Source organism: Zootoca vivipara, chromosome 5 (assembly GCF_965207765.1).
Source record: "Zootoca vivipara chromosome 5, rZooViv2.hap1.1, whole genome shotgun sequence".
NCBI classification, from domain to species: domain Eukaryota; kingdom Metazoa; phylum Chordata; class Lepidosauria; order Squamata; family Lacertidae; genus Zootoca; species Zootoca vivipara.
In genome coordinates this window covers 41,096,415-41,121,750 of record NC_142588.1, presented here as the reverse complement: position 1 = coordinate 41,121,750, position 25,336 = coordinate 41,096,415, and the positions used below count along the sequence as shown (strand labels likewise).

General features: G+C 41.2%; 1 long non-coding RNA gene across 1 annotated transcript in view; it reads left to right on the top strand.

Annotated features, from left to right (window-relative positions):
* LOC148685654 (uncharacterized) overlaps window positions 1-24,766 on the top strand; it is a 75,735-nt gene extending 50,969 nt beyond the window's left edge. The window contains exon 5 of the long non-coding RNA XR_015949999.1: window positions 23,211-24,766. This is a non-coding gene — a long non-coding RNA (uncharacterized LOC148685654). The remainder of the gene's footprint in view (window positions 1-23,210) is intronic.
* The last annotated feature ends 570 nt before the right edge of the window (window positions 24,767-25,336 follow it).

Sequence of the window (25,336 nt, the reverse complement as noted above, 5' to 3'; positions counted from 1 at the left end):
ACTTCTCAGGGGGAAAGCATCACTGAGTCCCTCCTCAGATATGTGTGGGAATGATGCATACTCCACATTGTACATAAATTTATGTACATTTTGATGACTTATTAAATTTATATCCCGCCATTCCTCCCAAGAGGAAACTAGTGGGGTTTTGTTTGCCAACATTTGTAGAAAATTATAGCTAGAGAGAGAGAGATAGCTATAGCTAGAACCTCCACCAACAGATGGTGCTATAAGCATTTCTAGCTGCTGAATTTCCAGTTCTGTGGTGCAATGTTATTCTTCCTTTGTTCTGAGATGTTGGCTGGAAATCTAAGCCCCCCCCCCCAAAATGTTTGGAATTGTGCTGGTTGACTTCATAGTGACTTGAAGCTCCCTTGGCGCTATCAGGGTTCCTAGTCATGGGGAGGATCTTGAGCATATTCAGCCAAATGCACTTCATACCTTCCTGTTCAACAGAGCAAGGCTGGAGGGACGCGGGTGGCGCTGTGGGTTAAACTACAGGCCCTAGGGCTTGCCGATCAGAAGGTTGGCAGTTCGAATCCCCGCCACAGGGTGAGCTCCCGGTTGCTTGGTCCCTGCTCCTGCCAACCTAGCAGTTCGAAAGCACCTCAAAATGCAAATAGATAAATAGGTACCGCTCCGGAGGGAAAGTAAATGGCATTTCCGTGCACTGCCCTGGTTTGCCAGAAGCGGCTTAGTCATGCTGGCCACACGACCCAGAAGCTGTGTGCGGACAAACGCTGGCTCCCTTAGCCAGTAAAGCGAGATGAGTGCCACAACCCCAGAGTCGTCTGCGACTGGAACTAATGCCCGGGGGTCCCTTTACCTTTGGCTGGGTGGGGATGGAGCTGGCATAAGCAGGATTGTATGTGCGGTCTCACTGTGCCCTACAAAGGTCCAGGAAGTAACGCCTGTCCAAGCCACCACGCTGTTTGCCTTCATCTTCAATTTCATAGAGTAAGGTCAGGTGGAAAACTACCTGCAAAAAGTGATACATTCTGTATTAAGAATTTTATTTGTTCTCAGTGTTTTAGTATGTGCTTAAATCATCACCAGTGTTGAAGTTTCGTTGGACTGGTCATGTTGTGCGGATGCCTGATGATCGTCTTCCAAAGCAACTACTCTATTCTGAACTTAAAAATGGAAAGCGTAATGCACAAAAGAGGTTTAAAGACTGTCTCAAGGCAAATCTTTAAAAATGTAGTATAAACACTGACAACTGGGAAACACTGGCCTGCGAGCACTCCAGTTGGAGAACAGCCTATACCAAAGGTGTCATGGACTTTAAAGAAACTTGATCTCAGGACGCAAGGGAGAAATGTGCTAAGAGGAAGGCACACTTGGCAAATCCACACCGTGATCATCTCCCTCCCGGGAACCAATGCCCCCACTATGGAAGGAAGTGTGGGTCCAGAATTGGCCTCCACAGTCACTTACGAACTCATTCTTAAAACCGTGCTTATGGAAGACAATCTTACTCGGCTACAAGTGATCGAAGAAGAAGAAGAAGAAGAAGAAGAAGAAGAAGAAGAAGAAGAAGAAGAAGAAGAAAAAATCATGCAACTCTCCCCACCCCACCCCCCTATTTCTTTCTTTGGCTAGGCAAAGTTACATCCATTGGTGCAAAGTCTAATTACTTTTCTCAAATTTATTTTATGGCCACACCGTTGATTTCTATAAGAAACAGCAGAGTGTTGGGATCTATCATCACTTCACACTTAGCTGAGTGCCTTGACTTCTACTTTTAACAACCTGCCCAAGTCATGACAGTATCCTAACACAACACATTCCTTGATTTCCTATCTTGCCTATATTCTCAGCTGAGCCAAAGGTGTTATGTTTATCACTGACCTAGAGTCACCTAGAGTCATGTTAAAAAGAAAAGGAGGGGAAAAGAGAGAGAGAGAGATAAGATAAAGAAGCTGTTTATCGCTGCCTGCCTTATTTTCAGTGAGCACATTCAAAATGCAGAATCAAGCTGGCAGACCTCTTGATAAAATAGAAACCCAAATTGCCTATTACATGTGAAAGGAAAAGGAGAAGAGAGCAAAACCACTATGTAAACACACACAATGAATGTAGGAATTTATCTGCAGTAAACAACATGAATAGGGGCCAGAAATACCGCTAAGATCTTTTCTTGTTTGAATGGTTTGGCTTTCTATTATGCTTTATAGGGGTTTGTCGAGACTACAGTATAGGCTGCACGCTAAAAAAACCTATGAATATGCCAATAGCATTTATGTTTAATATCTTGCAGGGAAAATCATTGCTCATTTTAGGTTTTTAAGTACAGTGCAGAAAATAACACGAATAAGGAACTTTGCAGTATCCCCCCCCTCCATTTTATCCATCTGTCCCTTAAGAGAGGTCTAAACGAAAGCTCTGGTTTTGTAAATATGAAAAAGTCAGTTGATCATGTAGGGCTTCAGTCTGCTTTTGTATTCCGAGGTCTCTAATGTCAAGTTGTCTGTAATTTGTACTGAACCAGAAGCAAAATGCTGCCTGCTGTCACTCGAGTGTCAATGGATTCCCTGCAAAACGGAATCTTGGTGACATTTACACATCCTAAGGACCTGAGCTTTTGCATTCCACTGAGATGATGCAGGAATAACTGTTTTTGCCAAGCTTCAAATCAAAGCTCTCCTGGCATTTTGCATCTTCAGTGAAGAACAAAAATGATAACTTGCATTGTAACTGACCTCCTGATTTTTGGAGAACAGCACTATGCTGTAGATAAGCTTGAGAGAATGCACAGTCAATTTCCAGGTGCTATAAAACTAACAAAAAAAGAGAATGTGTCCGATGATTAATTCATTTATTCATTTTGGGAGATGTGCCAATGGGTACCTTACATGTGTTTCACACTAAATAATCTTTTTATCAACAAGGGTGTGTGTGTGTGTGTGTGTGTGTGTGTGTGTGTGTGTGTGTGTGTGTGTAAACACATATGCACACCTTTCTGTTCATTTCCTAGGAATCATAATAAAATTACTACAGAGCTTGAGTGCAGTGCTTCATTCACACCATGACAACGAGCCTCCTTGTTTTCAGGCACATTTGCATATCTTGTGGGAAACAATGCCACAAAATAAACAAAAGGTTCAGTAAATACCCTTTTAGGATATGGTTAGCATAATAATGGATGTTGCTCATGCCACATTGTTGTGATATTGAATGATTCCTCTTATCGCCCCCCACCCCCATTATTATATACACACCTGTTTAAACTAAAGTGTTCCCCTTCAGGGGCCCATCTCCATCCCTGTCCATCCAGTGAAGTTGCAGTCATTTGCAGTACTTATGTGTTGCAATAGTTTCTATGACAACAGGTGATGATGGTAAAAGTAAAGAATTGTGTCTTGATTTTTATGGGCAGAGAGATAAAAGGAATGGATTGCTGTACAAAAGCTTTCTCTTTCAAGCTATTCATATTTAACAAATGATGGCAGCCATATAAAAAGCAAATAATGTCAATTATTATTTACCCTGGACGCTTTTATATTGCTCAGGTTCTGATTTGCCCGAGTACTGTATGTGCCTCCAATGAGAGGCAGAGTCACCAGTAGATATTCCGACCAGAAGTGTTTGGCTCCACCCTGGGTAACGGTAGCATTTCGCTGTTTTCCTCTTCCTTAGCTTTGCCCTCTCTACTTGGCTGTTCCTTACCCTACCCCACCCTGTACTTCGTTTTGTGTATGCTTCTCCATTGCTATTGTACCATCATTTGTCAGATCTTGATTGTTCTATTACTTTTTGGGGGAAGTAGGGGTCCACAAGAAAAATCCTCAGACTCCACAGCTGGGCGATACCTTTACTGAGACTAGTGAAAATGCCATTGAAGTGTGTCGAGCTTTTGAGCTCTCCAGAATGCTTTATCAGGAAGGGTGTTAAACAAACATGTTACATCTCTCTCATCCCTTGCTTTGTGCAACACCTTGCTTGCTGGCTTATGGAGAACTCAAGAGCTTGCCACACATTTCCTTCTACTGTTTTGGTTGGAATCACTTAACTATGGAGTTCTTAAAAGTCTCTTCACCTTTCATATCTATTTTATCTTTTCCCTCTTTGTATTCTAATCCCCTTAACTCTGTTGATTCACACTTGTTAAACCCTAGTTTACTTCCATTGTACATCTCTGCCTTATCTTTTGCTGCACATTTTCTTTGGAAAATATGCCTCTTCTTTACATCCACACCTCAACTTACCTGTAAATGTTTAAGCTACACACAATAACATCTCCTGAGCCTTTGACCTCCAATCCCTGCCTCATCCTCTCCTTACTCTTCTGTTTTTCTTGTATTTTTGCTGGTAGTTTTTTTTTTTTAAAAAAAACATTTCTACAAAAGGCTGGCAGGTTTTGTGGTGGGATTTAAAAACAAACAAACAAACAAACAAACAACACTCAATTGCTTCCACAGTGCCTATCTTCTGAGGTACTTTATAATTTATAAATACTACCATATGATTGTATTAAATGCTATCTTAAAGACCAGAGTTCTACAAACATTTGTCATTGTACTTCTACATTCATTGTTCTCTAAGAGTTGAGCCCAGCCCAATTTATCTGTGAAGGATAAGCATACATTTACCCTGAGCTATTGATTCCTTTCCCTTGAGTCTTAGCTTTGAAGGTAATATACTCCATTCAGCAAGTCTGGGCTTGCAAAGACACATTTTGAAGAGTTGTAAATTAACACAATTACAAGACTGTCAAGGGGGACTTAGCCAATTTATACCAGATGAGAATCAGGCCTTTAAATATATAGACAATATTGTGATAATATATTTTTTTCCTGAAGGCTCCTGCATATTTAATCCAACAGTACTATGATGTTATCACCAGCAGCAGACTTAATTTATGCATCTTCTGGTACCTTGAAAATGTTTCATAACCTTGACAATCCCTTGAAAACAAATAATCTCAGGTAGCCTTCACACTACCAATAAAACTTTACAGTGTAGCTATGCCAATTAAGAGTGAATATTTCATGTATTGTAAGGATTTGTTTTGGGTTTTTTGGGTTGTTTTTTTTTTTGAGGGACTGCCTGTCTTTTTAATAAGGTTTGTTTTTATTGAAGTAAAAACCTGCCCTTTCCAATAAGCAAGCTAGTCTATCAGAGTTGACATTTAATAGAAAACAAAGTACGAGCCTGAGAAGGTTACCCAAACTGGCACATGTTTTAGCACAGATTATCCCGTAACAAAATTGGACATGTCTAGTTTAACTTTCATGACAATTTTTCTGTCAGGGCGTTTTGTGCAGATTGTCAGTGGAGTAAGAAAGCACAGTAACACATTTAGCATAAAGAGGGATGGGATGTTCTCCCCCCTCCTTTATTTGATAGCTAATGTATGCCACACACTAGGTTCACAGGATAAATTAATAAACAATGGATCTAGTTTGTTCTAATTTGTATTCTATGCATGTCCAGCACAGTCAATTTATGTTTCAGGTGGGGTGTGTGAAAGCAGAATATCTACAGGGGAAAACCGAAATAAATATGTTAGGTTTTAATACTTAGCACATATTTCTTCAGGTTTTGCTTTATAAGGTGTTGAATATAATTTTCAAGGAGCTCTGAAACCACTAGTTAAGAATCCCCAGCACTGCTTGTAATACATACAAAATAAAAAAATAAATACATAAATAGCATGGTGCTGAAAAGTATGGATCACTAGAATGCTGTGTGCTGGCAACAAATTGCTTCTTAAACATACACTACTGTATCCTTTAACTTACTCCTGAAGACTTGCTCACAAGGATTGTAGCAAAGGTTGGATGAGACAGCAAAAAATATTCTAGGTCAGGCACCCCCAAACTTCGGCCCTCCAGATGTTTTGGACTACAATTCCCATCTTCCCCGACCGCTGGTCCTGTTAGCGAGGGATCATGGGAGTTGTAGGCCAAAACATCTGGAGAGCCGCAGTTTGGGGATGCCTGTTCTAGGTTGTCTCAAAAGGGCAGCATGTATCTAGTTACAGGTAGGTAGCCGTGTTGGTCTGCTGTAGTCGAAACAAGATAAAAAAATTCCTTCCAGTAGCACCTTAGAGACCAACTAAGTTTGTCATTGGTATGAGCTTTCGTGTGCAGGTATCTGAAGAAGTTTGCATGCACATGAAAGCTCATACCAATGACAAACTTAGTTGGTCTCTAAGGTGGTACTGGAAGGAATTTTTTTAATTTAGCATGTATCTAGATCACAGTTGGCACCAGTCTGACCGATAGTCCCATATCACTAATACTGTACTCCCCTGCCAGTACCCTCCTCCTTGTGGTTTACAGCAGTGCCATCATCCCACCCCCACTCCATCAAATTCATTCTTCTTTCTCTGTCCTTTCCCTGACTCTGTTCTTTAGGCAACACACAGGAAACTTGTCGGAAGTGAAACAGCAGGGATTATTCTGTTTGTAATTTAAGGGTTAATTCTGTTATCCGTAAGTCAGCTAACCAAGGGCTGGCTGGGTGGAGGGGTTGCTTAACAACCAGGCAGAGTGACAAAGATGCACACACTGTTTAGTTTTGATGGAGTTTTCCTCTCTATGTTTGACTGAACATCTCCCTGCTATATATGAGGCCTGAAGTAAGAAAGACAAAAACTCTCCATTCGTTTCTCCTCAAACTAAACATAGTTTTGTTCAGTTTACCTCATTAAAATGCTATCAGGATTTTTCTTCTCTCTGAACTATGTCTGTGTTCCGAAAGTGACTTTGCTAACAAGATACATCAGGAATAACTTTCTGACAGCGAGAGCTGTTTGACAGTGGAACAGGCTCCAACGAGAGGTGGTGGACTCTCCTTCCTTAGAGGTTTTTAAGGAGAGGTTGGGTGGCCACCTGTCATATATGATCTATTAGAGATTCCTGCATTGCAGGGGGTTGGACTTGGGGGTCCCTTCCAATTCTACGATTCTACACCTTCACAAAGTCCTTTATTACTACCAGACATGAGAAGACACTCATGTGAGGATCCACATGGAACGTTTCTTCAGCTCCAAATATTACGCTTACACGCACGCACACACACACGCACGCACGCACACACACACACACACAGAGAGAGAGAGAGAGAGAGAGAGAGAGAGAGAGAGAGAGAGAGATAAAATGACCAAAAGTTAAGAGAAACTATAACTTGCAGGCTTACTGAAAGCTATATATATATATAATTTGCCAGGGTTCTGGATGTGGATAGCCCTGATAAGGATCACAAATTTTGGCTGGATCTGGGGGTAAAGTCCAGTAGTTTGGGGTCATGCCAAAGCAAAAAGACATTTCATCTAAGGTTTTAAAACGTGAGGTTGGAAGGTTTGACACAGCTTCTTGCTTTTCTGGCAACTCGCCTCAAAACAAAATACAAGCGAGCCTTAGTTTTAATTTTTGTTTTCTTTTTAATTGGTCGCCCTGCTATACAGAGGAGCAGAATCATGAAATGATCCAGTGCCGCCCAAATCTTGAAGAAACATGCTCAGTCTTTAGTAAAGCAATCTATGGCTACAACCTCACACTTCATAGTGAACAATACAGTCATTGCTAACAAATACTGGTGGCTGGTGGCTACTCTAAGCTTCAGAAATATGTGTCCCTCACAACCCCATGATATCTGAATGGCACACTTTTGCAGTTCTGAGCCAGTTCAGAGACAGAAAGTAAGAGACTGAATTTTTGAGCTGGTCGGCAAGTAACTGCCTTGGAGAGATGCAGGATGTGCTGTTGCTCTTAAGCACTTTCTGAACATGCTCCCACTTTGCATCTGTTCAGCCAGGCTGTAAATAAACAGTGAAAAGACACAATAAGTCAAGCACTCATTCATAAGAAGATAGTTCCCCAGCTTGGGGAAGTGGGGACTCTAACACAATATAGACCAAAATTAGATCCAGCTGATTATTTCCTTCTGAAATCTCTCTGTACCAAAAGCTGCTTGCAACAACAACAACAACAACAACATGTTTATTACTTTCTCCAAAAAATGCCTCTAAGCAACTCACAAATATATATAAAATATCAAACAGCTTGTGAATCATTTAAAACACATTTGTTCATCCAGCAACAAAAATTAAAAAAACAACAGCAGCCATATAAGTACATAGGAGAATTATTAACTCTCTTCCTGGTATAACACCAGTCACTTAAAAAGGTTGTGGAAGCAGCCCATAGAACTATAGGTCAGTGCATGAAAAGTTTCCAGACAGGTGGGTGGGTGATTGCATCAGCATTTTGTTCCACTAACCATTACAGAATTATTGCTGAATCATCCACCCCAAGACTTGTCACTCCACTGGGAACTTTTTAAATGTCTTCGAGAGGCTTTGAAGGAGTGGGCAAGCAGTTGCCAGCACTTTCCTTTTATTTTATAAAAAAGGTTTAGAATTGTCTCTCAGCCAACCTCTAATAAAAATTCGAAAAACTATTCCTGCTGGATGAGTGCTAGAGGAAGGGCTATTTTAGTTGATACCAGCCTCGACTATATCATAAGTAGGAGGATTACAACTCTACCCAAAACATATTGCCTTCAGTGAACACAAGCATTTTCCAGGCAGTTAACTGAGGGTTGAAATACTGACTCCCAGCTACCCAACCATTTCTTAATGGGGTCCTAATTTTCACTGTACTTATGGCTATGCCTCCCCACCCTCTTGACCAGTGCTTTAATGTGGGAGCCCACATTCTGCCTACAGCTGCACCATTAAGACCATAACCCAGATAAAATAAATAATGCTTAAACAAACAAACAAATGCAGACAACTAAATAGTACGTCGATGAGTGAGTATTTAATATCCCAACACATCTGGGGCTCTTAAGTCCTTCTTAGGAGGAATGCTGCTTACCAGATGTAGTTACGTAGTTATTATATTCATAATGCTCAATTGCTTTAGAATGAAATATGTAAGAATGGTTTTAAAAAATCCCCAATATGCAAAGTTATGTAGCCCAAAACTACTTGATGGAATCTGACCACTCATGAAGGCATCAGTTTGTGCAACAAAATATAGTATTTGAATAATCTTGTGGATACCCCCCAAAATACAGATGTTGCCAAACCTTGTACAGTATTAGAGCTTCTTCTACTATGAATCCAGACCGGAGGCTAGTAAAAGCTGTATTTACTTCTGGCATTTCCTTTCCACCATACTTCTAGCTAGCAGTCTTGGCAGATGTGATTCTATTCTGTATAAATCTAATTCAGCACTTAAGAATGTGATCATTTTCCTGGGGCCATCTGCTTACTCTTCTGCTAAACGAACTCCAACCTCTTTGGCGACGTCCATCTATTGTATTCTGTAAATCCTGACATGCATTTGGATTCTCTCCTCTCCCTCCCCCACATCTGACCCACACACTTTCAATTTTTTAGCAGGTCTGGAAGCTGAACTGCATCCAAGTGGTTCATTATTTATATTAAAAGTTATTTGTGTATCACTGACCATTACAGGGACATGCTAAATTTGTTGCATGAAGAACTCAGTCATCTGTCCGAATGTGTTTCTCTGTACAGTGTAAGGAAAAATAAATCTATAACTGATGGTATTTATATTAATATTTTTTCTAATATAGACATTAGGCCCATTCTTGCATTTGATGGACTTTAGTCTATGAAACCTTATGCCATAATAAATGTGTGAGTTAAAGGTACTGCAAGACTCTGCATTGTTTTAGCACAGGCACACCCAAACTGCGGCCCTCCAGATGTTTTGGCCTACAACTCCCATGATCCCTAGCTAAGAGGACCAGTGGTCAGGGATGATGGGAATTGTAGTCCAAAACATCTGGAGGGCCAAAGTTTGAGGATGCCTGTTTTAGCCCATCCAGTCATCTGTATGTTTCTTTAGTAGAACATGCAGAGCAATCAGGGATGTCAAATGTCTAGCCCAACACATCCCTGTCTATACAGGCACTGCTTTGTGGTAGCAATTGACCGCAGGTTCAGTGGCACATTCTCCAAGCCCAGGATTAACACAGGTCACTGTTGAGAAGCAACAGTTGTAACCAAAAACACGGAGAACCAGATGTTACTTCCCTTATGCAGCTGTCTCTCTGACGCTGCTGTTGGTGGGAAAACTTGGGAGTGCCATCTCACTGGCACCGAGTGGAACCTTCTTGAACTATTAACATAATGTCAGAAGCCCAAGGCCCTATGGGAAGCAGCCCATGTTGCACTCCCCCTATGCCGCTGTGGGGAGAAGCCACAAAGGGACTCATTCCATGTGGCCCAGTACTTCTAATGTCATATTTGTGGCACAGGAAACAGCTGTGCTGTCATGGTTCCCATGAATAAGGGTAGCTTATCCTCCTTACTGGCTTCTACTCCATTCCTATAGGTCCTTTATTGGCCAGACTTGCTGCCTCCTACTCCTGTCTCCTAGTCAGCTTCCATGGTGTGTCTTATGCTTGAACAGCCTCAGCCTCATCAGGATGCCACTTGCCCCTCCTGTGAATATATCCTTAAAACTCACTATTCCCAGTTCCAGTGTTATGTCTATTACTGCCAGAACTCGACCTTTCTCAATTTTGCTCCCCATTGGGTACCTGTGAGCAAACATCTATTTTGTGGTTTGGGTTTTTTAATAACACGCATAGAAATGGTGCTTGAGTTATATGGTGCTTGATTCTATGACGGAAAAGACTTAACCATATCCCGGATTCCTTAAGCGTCTGCTTGGATGCAGAAGTGTGGTAAAATTGTACCTCTGGATACCACAGATGACCAACTTGCTCACGGTTACATGTGCACCATGTTAAATTACTAGGAGATACAATTAGTATCTGTGGTGCCCTGACATTTCTTACATTTCTGTTTTGCTTATCTATTGCAGACTATACACCCCCTTGATGAGCCCTTATTAAATTTATTGATAACCCATCTTGAATCTTCAGGGAGGAATTCAACCTAATGCTAAGGAGATTGCACCATTTCTTCTTGCCTGATGGAAATATCTTCTCTCTCCTCCCCCCTCCTGCAGTGTTCTGTAGGTTCTCCCATACACACCCAACCACATGGGAGGAGGAGGGGGAAACTCCCGTTCCACTAGCAGAAGTCATTGTGCAGGCTTCTGCTGGCAGGACCAGTTAATAAAATCTGGCCCACAGTGTTTCTCGCCTGAAAACCTAAGCTGGGTGATGTATAAAGAGATCTCAAAATGAGAGCTCTCCTATAGATGTGGTTGAAAATGGCACACTTGATCAATTTCAGTATTAATAAACTTGCCAGAGTAAAGAGGAGTAATGAAGCAGTAGCACTGGGCTTCCTAGTTTTGTCTATTAAGTTGGCTTGTATTAAGGGAATGTTTCAGCAATACAGTAATGGGAAGCAAGGGATTTAACTAAGCTCTGTTCATTTAGATCAGGCATCCCCAAACTGTGGCCCTCCAGATGTTTTGGCCTACAACTCCCATGATCCCTAGCTAACAGGACCAGTGGTCGGGGAAGATGGGAATTGTAGTCCAAAATATCTGGAGGGCCGAAGTTTGGGGATGCCTGATTTAGATGATCAGTTTCTCTCACTTCATGTAACAGATCCATTCGCCTTTCCGCCTGCTCAGTTGCAGTGTACAACGTTTCTTTGAAGAACCTGCCTTTCCTTATCAACTCCAGTGCCATCCATCATCTGTAGTATTGTGGGCAGAGATCATTTCTCCCAACCTGCACATCCTGTTCTGTGAACAAGTGGCTAAGTAAATAGCTGGGATATAATTAACCCTGATTTCCTGCGGTTTTCTGATAGGGTCCTCACCAACCCAATTCGACACAAAACTCTGTTCAGCTCATAGCACACAGCTTGCTTGTCCTATAATTTCTCATGCCCTCATCAAGACACCTGCACTTGTAGCTCCTTCACCCTGGTGCAGACTTCCATTTTACAGTCATCAAGGAAACAGGAATGGCATTTTTAAAAAATACAATCAATACATGTTGAATTTTCAAAGCCTGTGCAGCCCATATACTGACTATATGGCCTTGGGCAAGTGAATGTATGTCAATGTATGTCAAGAGTTAGCTCCCACCTGTCAAACTGAAATTAAGACTCACCTCCTTCACAGGGTTGTGGACGACAATTCTTATAAAGAATTCTACACGTTTCAAACCAAGGATGGTAAAGAAATAAATCAGAGTGATTAAGTAGAAATAATATGTGATCAACTTTTGTTAACTTGATTGTTTTCTAATAGCCAGGGATAAGATGGTACTTCCTTAATGCAGGGGTGTGAATCTGTGGTCTTCCAGATGTTGCTGGACTAGAAATCCTATCATCCCTGAGCATTGGCTATGCAGGCTAGCACTTAAGAACTGAAGAACATCTGGAATGTCACAGGTTAACCACCCCTGCCTGGTTGGGAGTGACTATCAGGCAGTTTACCAGCAGGATGGGGTTTGAGACCAATGTTGGGGTCGGGGGGGGGGGAGAAACAGGCAGAAAGGACTAGGAGTTGCTTTATAGGAGTGACACACTTGGCATGGTTACAGGTAGGTAGCCGTGTTGGTCTGGATCGAAGTAAAATAAAAAAAATTCCTTCAGTAGCACCTTAAAGACCAACTAAGTTTTTATTTTGGTATGAGCTTTCGTGTGCATGCACACTTCTTCAGATACATGGAACTGCTTTTTGGCAGAAGCTGACGCAGGATTTAAAAATATTTATTATGATTGTGACTATTATGTATATCCTGCTCTTTCATGGGGCTCCCAGTAATCTCCCACCCAAGGGACTGATCAGGTCTACACCTGCTCTGCTTCCGCAAGGAAACAGCAGCAGATGTTCCCCACCATTCACTGACAATCTATGTCAATGCAACACATTTTGATATAAGTGGTAGCATCTTCTTACTAACCTTCCAGAACTGTTTTGAACATAAAGAACTTAAAGACCAAGGTGGGTGGCTGCCACTTTTTCAGGGGCCAATTTAGATGGGGAAGCATGGGCAAAGGGAAGATTCGACTCCCCACTTGTGCCTGCTTAAGCCATATCCCCCCTCCTCTGCTTTACAAGAAACTGCTGGGACTTTGTTTGGCTCATCTGGCCATCATATCTAAGCTGTGCCCACTGCCCCCATATTGCATGCCTATATAAAAAAATGTATCTGGTTCAAATGTTAGGGCATGGACAAGCAAGATAAGAGGGAAATTAACACCTCATGGTGCTTTAAAGCAGAGAGAGGTACTTCTAAGCTTACATCAAAAAGGAAATATGTAGTGATATTTCTATTCAACAGGCACATGACCCGTATCAAGCTCGCTACATTTCCTTCCTCCCTTTCCTGCTTAAAAGAACTAATGACAGATATAAACAACAACAGACCTTGTTTTCTATATTGTAAAGGTTTAAAATGAAAGCTGAAAAGAAGCTAGCAAGCCAAATGAAAGTGAAATACGGTACTATAGCTCTGCATATATAAGTTCAAAATTAGGAAAACGGAATGAGGAAATTATGAAGTCATTCTGGCAATGAAGGTGACAAAATATCTATCTGCCTACCTACAACCTGTGATTTGTTTCATGCAAGTTTTTTTAAAAGGAAAAGCAATAGGTTGTAAACAGCACTGGTATTCTGCTTGTGCTGAGGAATGTTCACATCCTCACCTCTTTGCTGCAGCTGCATCCCACACATGCCCAAAGCCTGCTCCAGAGGGATGGGCCATCATCTGGAGTAGATGGGGGGGGCAGATCTGGGGAGGGGATGCAAGGAGAGGCAGTTCATTATAATCCAACACTACTGAAACAAATAAAGGGGGTGGGCTGTGCTTAACTCTTTCCCTGCTTGTGACTTCTCCATTACTCTTCCCAGTGTGGTTCAAAATGCATGTTTGCAAGGCATATTGTTGTATGGCACCCCAGCCTCCAAGCAGTGTGAGATTCCAGGTTGCAGGTGTTTACCCAGGGCAAGAAGACAAAGGCAAAGGAATTGATTGGTGTCTTCAAATATTGGCAACTGATGCTTCTTTCTCCCTGGTGAGGGGGAGGGCGGGGGCTTTCAGCAATCCTCCTGCACACTTGTGGAAGCCTGTGCAATGTGTATAAGAAAGGAATGCCTTTCTGGTCCTTCTGGAAGGTATTGGCCACAAATTCTGATGTATGCCTGTTCTCAGCATCCACATTCACCTTATAACTATATGATCATAAAAATCTATATGATCATACAGTATTTTTTTAAAAAAACAAGCCTAGCTTAAGGTATTTAGTTCTCCGGGCATGTACAAAATAAATTATAGCTTGCAATTTGCTTGCATTACATGTAAGGCATACATGGACACTTCGTTCTCCGGGCAGTACAAAATAAATTATAGCTTGCAATTTGCTTGCATTACATGTAAGGCATACACGGACACTTCAGATCCTGCATGAATCTCTACATTTCAAATGATCAAGTCCCTGATAAGCCTCTTATTCAACGGTTCTGCATTCATCTCGAGAAGAAAGGGAGAGTACTGTAGTTAATAGACATGTTTAGCCTAATCAGAAGCAGCTTATTTTCATTTTTTCACACATTCCCTTCAGAAATACCTGTCTGTCAACAGCCTATTGGTCTGCTTCCAGGTATGATGACTAGTTTAGTATACAATCTGGAGTGCTGACATTGCAAAAAAAAGAGAGAGAAAAGAACAGTCAGCTCTTTGTGCTCACCTGCAGCTTTATTCCATTCATTAATAATTGCTACGGAGACAAGGGAAATGTTTCATACACCAACTCTGGAGTGATATTGCCTGTGAGTACTGTAGTGCTTTTGTTTGATCAATATTGTCAGGTGTTTTCTACAACACAAACCATGAAGAATGATGGCCTTGATCCTGAAAACATACTCTTAACATGAGCCACTACCAGAGGAAATCAACGTGTTCGCCCCTCCCACCCCATCAGCCAACGCAGATACAATTGGGAAAGCCTGATAAACACATTCGCACAAGCAAGGCCATAAAAGGAACAGCTGGCCTGCTAATGCTTTCAGTGTTGTAAGTCAAGGTGAAGAAATTCAAAGGAGAACAGGCCCATGCACACAATCCGGGTGTAGAAGAGGAAATGATCAGTACTATCACACTTGTAGCACAATGGCCTCACATGCTACTGTAGGTGGAGAACGTGCCTTCTGGGGATCCCCCAGTGCTGCACTGCCTCACCAACCCCACCTGGAGGGTTTGGGCTGCCTGTAGCTCAGAGAGGTAAAGAGAGGCTGTAGAAATGGAGAGTGATAGGGAGGGGAAAGGACTTCTGGGCCAATCTTCTGGATTTCTACATGCCCTATAGCAGGCATAGGCAAACTCAGCCCCCAGATGTTTTGGGACTACAACTCCCATCACCCCTGACCACTGGTCCTGTTAGCTAGGGATGATGGGAGTTGTAGTCCCAAAAATATCTGGAGGGCTGAGTTTGCCTATGCCTGCCCTATAGCTTTGAGGAGCTGTAACACAGTGTCGGAGCACATGCCTTGCATGAAGAATACCTCAGGTTTAACCCCTGGCATTTATATGTGTTTAGAATCAGGATTAGGTAGGTGATGGCGGGGAAACCCATTGCCTGATGGCTTAGAGAGCCACTGCTAATCAGTGGAGACCGTATTTAACTGAGTAGACCAATGGTCAGAGTCAAGATAAAACAGACTCCACTGGGGTGTGTGTGTGTGTGTGTGTAGGCAGAGGAGAAGAGGCAAAAGTTCTGTTGTGCAAGTAGAAGTCTGCTGTGCTAGGGGAAGAGCAGCATTGGATATGACTTCTGCCCAGAAAATGTTTACCATTGTAGCACATATCCTGTAATGTTTCTTGTGTTATGGGCAAATGTTATGTTCCTTGAAATGGCCAGTTTCGCTGTTGGAGAACCCAAACCTAAGTGGCTTGAGATCTGGGTACTTCAAACACCATCTTCTCCAGTCAGAGGTGAGGTAAATGGTAACTAGGGACAGGGCTTTCTCAATGGGGATAACCCAGTTTTTAAAATGATCTCCTAAGTGGGGTTCACCTGATCTCAAGTTTGACGTCCTATGACTGCAAAGTGAACATCTTTAATATATTTTTTCCAGGCCTTTAAAAGGTTTGTATGTTGTACTGCTTAATTATGTTCTTACAACTTATTTAAAAAAATTGAACCCCTTTTCTTACCTGCCATTCACCATAAGATACCAGGGCGGGTTAAAGCAAAAGAAAACAGAATTTTAAAAACAGATAAAGTAATTACTATTATAAAATAGATAAAACCATTCCAAATGGAGCAGAACAATATTGTGTCATTATTGATATGGTTTTAATGCCTATTGCAGGATGCTCTGAGAAACTTATTGAACTGAACCACAGAGTACTAGGTTATAGAACAGATAAAATATATAAATCTTTATCAAGCAATTTGCAGAGTGATCATTATCTTCGAGAACTGTATCCCATATAACTATTAATTGCCTCTTTATGTAGAATCTGGTTTTCAGTATTACTGGTTTTCAGTAATACTACCCTATGATGCCTTTAGTTTTTCCATTGTTCAGTTGTGTCCCTACATTATTTTTCTTTGTCATTTTAAAAGTGAGTTAATGTACCCCACCCTGGTGATAGCTTATATCCTCAAAATATTTGAAATAAATATATTTTTCCCCAAAATGCAATGCAAGAGGTGTCCCTGTGTGAAGGCTCTCTGATCAGTTCACCTGAGCTGTTCTGCTGAATTTATATGATTATGCATCAGGTATGTATGAACATAATAACATTTTAAATACATATTGACAAATGGTTGTTGTATGCATGCATGCCATATAGATAATTAATAACACTTACAAAGGGTGCTTGCTAGCACGTATAAATGTCAATAGATGGCTTCAATCAGAGAATGCAATACAGAAATTTCATTTGGCTTCAGATAAAGGCCAATCAATTAATTAGATGGCAGATCTGCAGCAACAGAGAAAAATGAGAAAGCACTAGAGAAGGAAAAGGAAAAAGGGGAACCTAACAAACAAAAGGAACGAATCAAAGCCAATAACTGTCACGTCCCAGTCTTACTTGATGTGGCACAGTAGAATGACAGTGAGCTGCACTGTGGACAGCTGCTGATCCTTGATTAAGACTTTCAGAAAGGAGAATAAGATGGAGAGGCATGAAGTGGAATTCTGACAATTTTCCCTCCCCCTCCCCACTCCATTTTGGCAAACCCAATATCCTGTGTTAGGATTATCACAGAGCTGTTTCCTGGATGGAGACAGTGAGGCCAATTCTCAGTTATTTTCTTGGCCAGTGCTTGCCATGTTAACATAACATGATGGATGCCACAAATATAGTCCTGGGAACTAGCTGCATTAGAAGGCAGAGGTTTTCCAAGTCTAAGGAAGCGCAGATATGTTCATCACTCGATGACTGTGGCATCATCAGGTGGTGACTTAAGAGTGCAAAGGCGCTATTACGAATCAAAACGGTGCTCTTCATTTGAAAATTTTCACATATTCAATTGTGAATCTTATTTCTTTCATGGAAAGCCGAGAGCACTCCAGTGTTATCAAGTTGTGGGAAATTAAGGGAGGTTCATGCACAAGGGAACAAGCCTTAAAGAAATTTCTTTTTCTAGTTTCCCAGTTCTTGGACAGCCTTGTCATGGGGTGTGATAGATGACCCTGCTTTGAAAAACGTAGTCAAGATTGGAAGGTTCAGAAACTCAAGCAAGACCAATTTCCAGAAAAACCATACACAAACTTTGTTAAAACAAGACTCTAGAAGAGAGAAAAACTTCAAATAATTGCACAGATTAAAACTGCTTAGAAGCTAAAAATAACAAAAGCTGCCTTATCTAGTTAGTTAATATAAACACTTACACATAAATCTTAGCAGGCTGAGGGACAAAGCAAGATACTGTATATTCAAAGGTAGACATTGGCCTTGGGTCTCGGGAGTTCTCTCCAATCCAAGTTTTAAGGGAACGCTGACCATGGGCATTCATCCCTTCCACCCAACAAAATCAGCACCTGCTCCCTTCACGTGTCTCTAATTACCTTTCGACACCAGCCTTGAAGCCTTAACAGGAGACAGCTGTGTGTAAGCTCATTATTTCAGGAATTCTTGCAAATTCCTGCACAGCCCGCAAACTGATCTTAAAGGACAATATCATCACACAGGGTAATTGGGTGAAAGAAAGGACCAGGTTCCCATACTTGTCCGAGTTGTGAGAATTTATTCTTACTACTAGTAGTATATATTTATTTATAAATATTATTTAAAAATATTCCCTGACAGGAAACAAGGCAGCTTACAGATAAAAATAAGAATTGCTAAAAATGTCGAATTTTTTTTAAAAAAATTTAAAACAAAATAAAAAATCCTTCCAGTAGCACCTTAGAGACCAACTAAGTTTGTCATAGATATGAACTTTCGTGTGCATGCACACGAAAGCTCATACCTATGACAAGCTTAGTTGGTCTCTAAGGTGCTACTGGAAGGATTTTTTTATTTTGTTTTGACTGCGTCAGACCAAGACGGCTACCTACCTGTAACTTTTAAAAAATTAAACATTGATAAAATTAAAATTATAGGGGTCCCTTTACCCTTATCTTTATCTTATATAAAATCTACCAAAAATCATACCAATAATTACAATGAAAACAGCATACTGTAGCACCAGCCCTTTCATTAAAATCAGCTACCGTAGTTCCCCAAAGCCTGTTGGAACAAGAAAGTCTTCACCTGCCAGCAGAACATAGCTGCCAAGTTTTCCCTTTTCTCATGAGGAAGCCTATTCAGCATAATGGAATTTCCCCTAAAAAAAGGGATAACTTGGCAGCTATGCAGCAGAATGACAACAAGGAGGGAGCCAGACTAGCTATTCTAGGGAGGGAGTTCCAAAGTCTGGGAATTTCAACAGGTTTATAGAAATTTCACTTGGCTAACTTTATGACATAATGCATTAAAAAAAAAAAAACCAACCTTGGGAGAAAATAGGTTACTCAGCCATTTGGAAAAGTCTATGTTCTCTTCCTAAAATATTTGTCCTTTGTGATTTATGTTCTTGATTCTCCTGAACTTCTATTTCATTTATTTTTTACTGTTTTTAGGGTTTGTTTTTGATAATGTTGTTTTCGACTGTACACCGCTTACGATTTTTTTTTGAAGTATTGAGTAGTATATAAATGCATTTTAATTAATTACTTAATTAACCCGCTACCCTCAAACAGTCTAGGGAAGACACTAGAAATTCCCTCACTCAGGCAAACCACTCATTTAATCACATCAAGTCTGCTGCTTCATAGACTGCAGCTAAGAGACAGTGAGGCGGTATTTCTTATGAGACGGTGTTTCATAAGAAAGGATAAACAAACTAAAATGCAACCAACAATTGCACGATATCTTGCTAATTACTTGGCTCTGCATATGGGGAAGGAAGGGGGGGAACCCTTCCTGACATCCACAGGTGATGAGCATATACCCTGAAGTATGAGATTTGATTACCCTTATCATTATCCTAGCTTGCATAGCAACGAATGCAATTAGCAGCCATAAAATTAGCCAGCTTGGTTATTTTTGGTTTTGGTAGTGTGTTTTAAAATCTACTGAGCAAATGTAGACATGATTTTTTTTAAGGAGTGGTATTTATCCCAGGGTTAAATGTGATACATAAAGACCATGAAATGCCCTTGACTATCAACCATTTTTAAAAAACGACAATATAGAACAAGAATTAAAACTGCTTGGCGGTGGCTTCTGAAGGGTTTTTGGGTGGTTTTGTTGTTGTTGTTACATAGGGTTCTATTCAACCATCATATCCTTTATCTCTGTGTAAAATGTGCTAGCAAGGTAAAGATAAAACAGGCAGTTGTTCTGAGAGTAATAGACATATGCAACCACAAAAGCAGCAGCAGCAACAACAACAAAAGAATGGAACTTAAAAACAGAATTAAAACTTGTTACAATAAAGTTATAAACTTAAACGACAGAGCAGCCCGTCCTTGGCTGATCCCCACCTGCCAGCTCAGCCCTCCAAGACCTGGGGCAAGTGTACCCCGCTGCCTCCCCTCTCCCATGGGCCTGGGTGGAGCATGGGCGTACCCAGCTAGGGGCAAGGGGGACAGCTGCCCCCCCAGAAGCAAAAAAATAAAATAAATGGTTATAAAGTGAAGAAACGAAACAAAATTAGGTAGGGCAATGGCGGATAATCAGTTGTTTACCACACTGAAATGGTGTAAAAACCGAGAAGTATCTACAGCCACCTAGCGACTGGTAGAGGAATCTATGTCAGCCAGCCATTGAGATTCAAGGGAGGGAGAGGTTTCTCGCGGACTCTAGCAGACAGAAGAGGGAATCTTCTAGAGGGGTCTATTGAGTTCCGCGTCACTAAACTGAGCCGCCCGCCACTAAACTGAGCCGCCCGCTATTAGTTTACCTTCTTATTTACATTTAGAAGACATCGAGGCTGCCTAAATGGATATAAGAAACTGGTTCCAAAAAGGTAAGTTAAGTAATTTCTGTAGAAAATTAAATTTTAAAGGGTAAAGACCTGGCTCAGAAGTACAATGGGAGAGGACAGACTGACTGGGTTGTATTTGATGAGTGTCCATCGGAAATTCTTCAAGGAAAATCAGGACTGGATTGAAACGAAAGTTTTGAACAAGTTTTCTTCAAACCCAAGAAAAATGATATTAGCATAAGACCTGTAACTAGAATAAAAAAAACCCAAGCAAATAATTGTAAACTACCGTAATAAAGCACTGCTATAATTATATATAATTTTCTTAAAATTTTGGTTTCATTCACCTTTTCCTTGCTAAAATGTCACAACCTGAACGACCATGGCTTGCCCCCCACCCCGGTTTTGATCCTGGGTACGCCCCTGGGGTGGAGGGACTTACAATGATAAATCAATTTTCCATGCTATATCAAGCCGAAGTAGAACCAATTAAACAACCATGGTAGAGCAGGGTCGTGGAAACTCTGGCCCATGAGCCAAAACACAGGTCTCAAGGCCATTCCCCCAAAGCTGTGTCCACCTGCCTCACAACTTATATCACATGTGACCTCAGGTATCGGGCAGGTAGATGTGGCTGGATTCATTTTGCAGCTGAGTTCCCTGTAGAGCATTTAATTGTGTGGCTGATCCCTGCAGAAATAAGGGATGAGCAACCATCAGCTGAGTTGGCCCATGAGGCAGGGGGACAGAAATAGTGCTCTGGCTCACTGGGCCAGAAAAGTTCCCACGCTTGCAGTAGAGCACCCACTTTGCATACAAAAGGTCTTTGGTTCAACCCCCAACATCTCCTAGTAGGGCTGGGAATATCTCCCCGCTGTCAGTCATTATCGACAATAATGAGCGAGATGCATCAATGGCTTGATTAGGCAGTTTGCTATGCTCCTAAGAGAACTGTTATATCAGAAGGAGTATCTGTTGTGGACACTTGGAGCCGTTCCCTAACAGTACAGTTTAGTAATTTTGTCACAGCCCCATTCTGTTTGTTAGTAGTTGTTAGTTATATCCAGGCAGGAACCAGAAGGAGCCTTGTTTTTCTGTAATGAAAGTTCTCGATCCTTGTTCTACTGGGTGTTTTGGGAATTGTTATGACATCTGTATCACACACAGCGCATCCATTGAATAATCAAGAGACTCAGAAGAATGATAAACCAGCAAGTACACTTGAGGAGAAGAGAATTCATTCATAACTCCAAAGAAGAATACCGAAATCAAATTGGGTGCTCTCACTTTATGGGACCTTGTTTCACCCACACTTTTTTGTGCCAGTTTCAATTAGTCTTATTCCTTTGCTGCTACCTGAATGCATAAGTGCAAGTAACATTTTATCTGACCTTTGTCCAATATAGCGGTACCTCGGGTTAAGAACTTAATTCATTCTGGAGGTCCGTTCTTAACCTGAAACTGTTCTTTAGCTAATGGGGCCTCCCGCTGCCGCCGCACGATTTCTGTTCTCATCCTGAGGCAAAGTTGTTAACCCGAGGTACTATTTCTGGGTTAGTGGAGTCTGAAACCTGAAGCGTCTGTAACCCGAGGTACCACTGTACTAAGTTGAAAAGTTTGTGATGTAATCATACAGCACTAGTTGTGTGGGAAGCTACCTACTTTACAAAAACAAATAATCTTTAAAAACAATACCTACTTTACAGAATGTGTTTTCAATACAGCAGGTAGGTGAAAAGACCCATAGACTCTATGCTAAATCTTACCCTCAGATTCTATGCATCTCTACTAGCATTCACACACAGAAAGAAGTCTTAACAGACTGCTTTTACCAAAGAGGATTGCCACAATGCAGTTTATGTGGGGCATTTTTTGAGGCCATTCTGGAAGCTGTAGCTGGTGCAGAACTTGGTAGCTAAGTTGTTGGACCTTTGCTGAAGGAACTGCACTGGCTGCCAATCTCCTACTAATCCAGGTTCAAGGTGTGGTTATATACATATAAGGTCCTAATACAACTCAGGGCCAAGTTACTTGAGAAAAAACCTTCTCCCAAATGTAACCATGCCTATTCACTGATAGCTGAAGATCAGAACTTCCTGGTTGCTCCAATTCCTGTACAGGTAAATTTTGTAGCAACGGGGGTAAGGGACTTTTCTGCTGTGGCCTTTGGAATTACTTCCCCCCTATGGTAAGGCAGGCAACATCAGTGACATTGTTTAGATATCTTTTTAAAGATCCATCTGTTCACCCAGGCATTTGTTGATCTTTAGTTATCTAACCTTTACTGATTTTTGTTCACTTATTCTTACTACGGTGAATGACAGTTGCTGTTGTAATTTGGTTTCTTTCTAATGTAATTTAGGGTTTTAATGCATCTTTGTTTAGATATTTTCTTATACACCACCCTGAGATTTTTGTAAATGGACAGCAGTACATAAATGTTTTTAATAATAATAACAAGTAATTATACCCAGCTGTAAACACAGATAGCAAGGTGGGTGGGAATCTGTTTCCCATGTCCTTAGCAATAAGCCTGTCTCTGAATATTCTTACCGTTATATTTACATGGCTATATGAAATTTTTATACTCCCCTGAGGGTTGTGCAAGCTGGCTGCAAACCGAAACATCTGTTTTTCAGAATTAGTCATATGGGTAGTAGCCCAATCACTTTTAGTGGACACATTTATGAGATGGTTCTCAGATCATACTTTTCTGAAGATGGTAATATGAATCGCAATAGGATGCAGAATAATCTCGTCATTGGTAGACTTATCAGCAAGGGGTCCAGACACCATCTCGCTAATATCCTAGGCTAGCCATGGCTTCATACATGTTTCTTTTCTCTTTGCTTTACAGAGGCATTGCATCTATTATTTCCATCCGCAGTGGATCAGCATTGCAAAACTTTATACACCAGTCGGCGTCAATCCCCAAAATACTGTATAAATTGATGGCATGTGCAACAGTATCCAGAAGACAGAACGGCAGACATAAAAAGTGAACACTTTTATGGCCCTCCTACTGTTTCACACTTGTTCGTCAAGGTTAACTATATATTCAAGTCATTTTGTGCTGTCATTAAATATGTTCCACTGCCGCAGTGCCTATTGCATGACAAAGATAGCTTCAATAGAGCTACTTGTCTTTTATACTGAACAAACTCTAATTTTATGATGCCATAAATGTAATCACAAATGCTCCCATTTTGTGTTAATAGATTTTTTTCTATGCAATATTGAGCTCTTGAAATTTTAGAGGAAACAAATTCAGCGAGATATGTATTTTTATGGAGCTATGTTTAATGTATACAGATTGATCTACCATAGCTTTGTTGAGAACAAATCATGCCACACCAGGTCCCTTTTGGTGGCAGCTTAATAGACATGCTTAGGAATGCTTTGATGGTGTTTCCTGCTTGGCAGGGGGTTGGACTGGATGGCCCTTGTGGTCTCTTCCAACTCTACGATTCTATGATTCTATGACATAGTATATCTGAACTTCAACAGTGCTTTTGAATACTGCGTGTAACAAAACAGTAGGAAGTGAAGAATTAGCCTCAAGTTGGGAAAAGGTTTGCGATGGGGCTCTGGAGGAGCTGCACTCCTAGGCTTAGTACCATTTGGCATCTTACAATCACATGTACATTATCTATTAAACTTATTGGTGGATTTAAAGAATAGAAGTAGCCACAAACTCTTTAAAATATACTAACATTTCAAATTAATCACAATAAAATGGGAGAATTTGTATGGATTTTTTAAAAATGTAAAGTAAAGCTAAAGGTAACTTGGCTAAGTTATCTATGTTGTGGTAACCTCCAGAGCAGAACTTCTACTGCAACATGGGACTTTCTATGAAGACTGGTAGCTTCAGTGAATACAAATTATGGCAGCAAAAGTGACTGACTGGAACAAACTAGGGGCAGTGTAACTCATTGGTTCTTAAGCATCTTTATTGAATACAGACTGTCCATGAACAGTGGTAATATATCTTCTTCACATGCAGAAGGTCCCAGGATCAATCTCTGACAAGTCTAGGTCAGGCTGGGAGAATCCTATCTAAAATCCTGGAGAGATGCTGCCAATTGATGTGGACAACACTGAGTGAGATGAAGCATTGGTCTGACTTGGGTGGTGGTGACGTCAGGGCAGTGTGGGCACACCAGGAAAGCTCTAGATTTGTGTTGCTAGTATATCTGTGCTGCCCTGACCACATTAACACCCTGCCCTATCTCACCACTCCAGTAAACACCAATGATGCTGCTTCAAGGGAGCCAATTCCATTGTGCTGCACCACAAGTTGCTCCTAAGTTTTAGATGTTGTTTTAACCTCACTGCTTGCTGCACTTATTGTTCTATTTTCCTGAGCTGCCCTGAGAGTATCTATATCAAAGGACAGCATATTCACTTATTAAAAAATAAATAACATGTTTAATTTAGTAGAATATTTATATCCTGATTAACAGCCCCAAGAGACTCTCGGAACGGCTTACAAAAATTATCACAATAAAAATGATATCTGGTACCAGGAATGGAAATGTCCCTATGGTGACAGAATTATTCAGGTGGCATTTCCTGCCTCAGCTTTTGTCTTCCTTGGTGTTGTCCTTGAGGCAACAGAGCAGCTGGATCTCACTCAGCTCATGGTGGAAGTCTTCCCTTGTTGGTGTTGCCAGGCAACAGTGCCCACAGAGGTCCTGAGGGCCAGGGTGTCAGAGGGTGGAATCAAACATAGCGCTATGATGAACGTTTTGTTTGCACAAGCATTTCAACTTGCCAGATGGAATGATTCCCCTCTTCTCCCTCTGCATGCTGTTCTGGGGGTTCTCCTGACCCTCCCCAGAATCATTGGAGGGTTCAGGGGTGCATAGGAGGGGGAGGGGAAAGCCCTATTGTGCACCCTGCAGCCCTTGGAGAGGGCTTCCGCTAATAGGGCTTGTTAGGTGAATCCCACCCAGATTGAGGAGGTGGGTTCTACACATA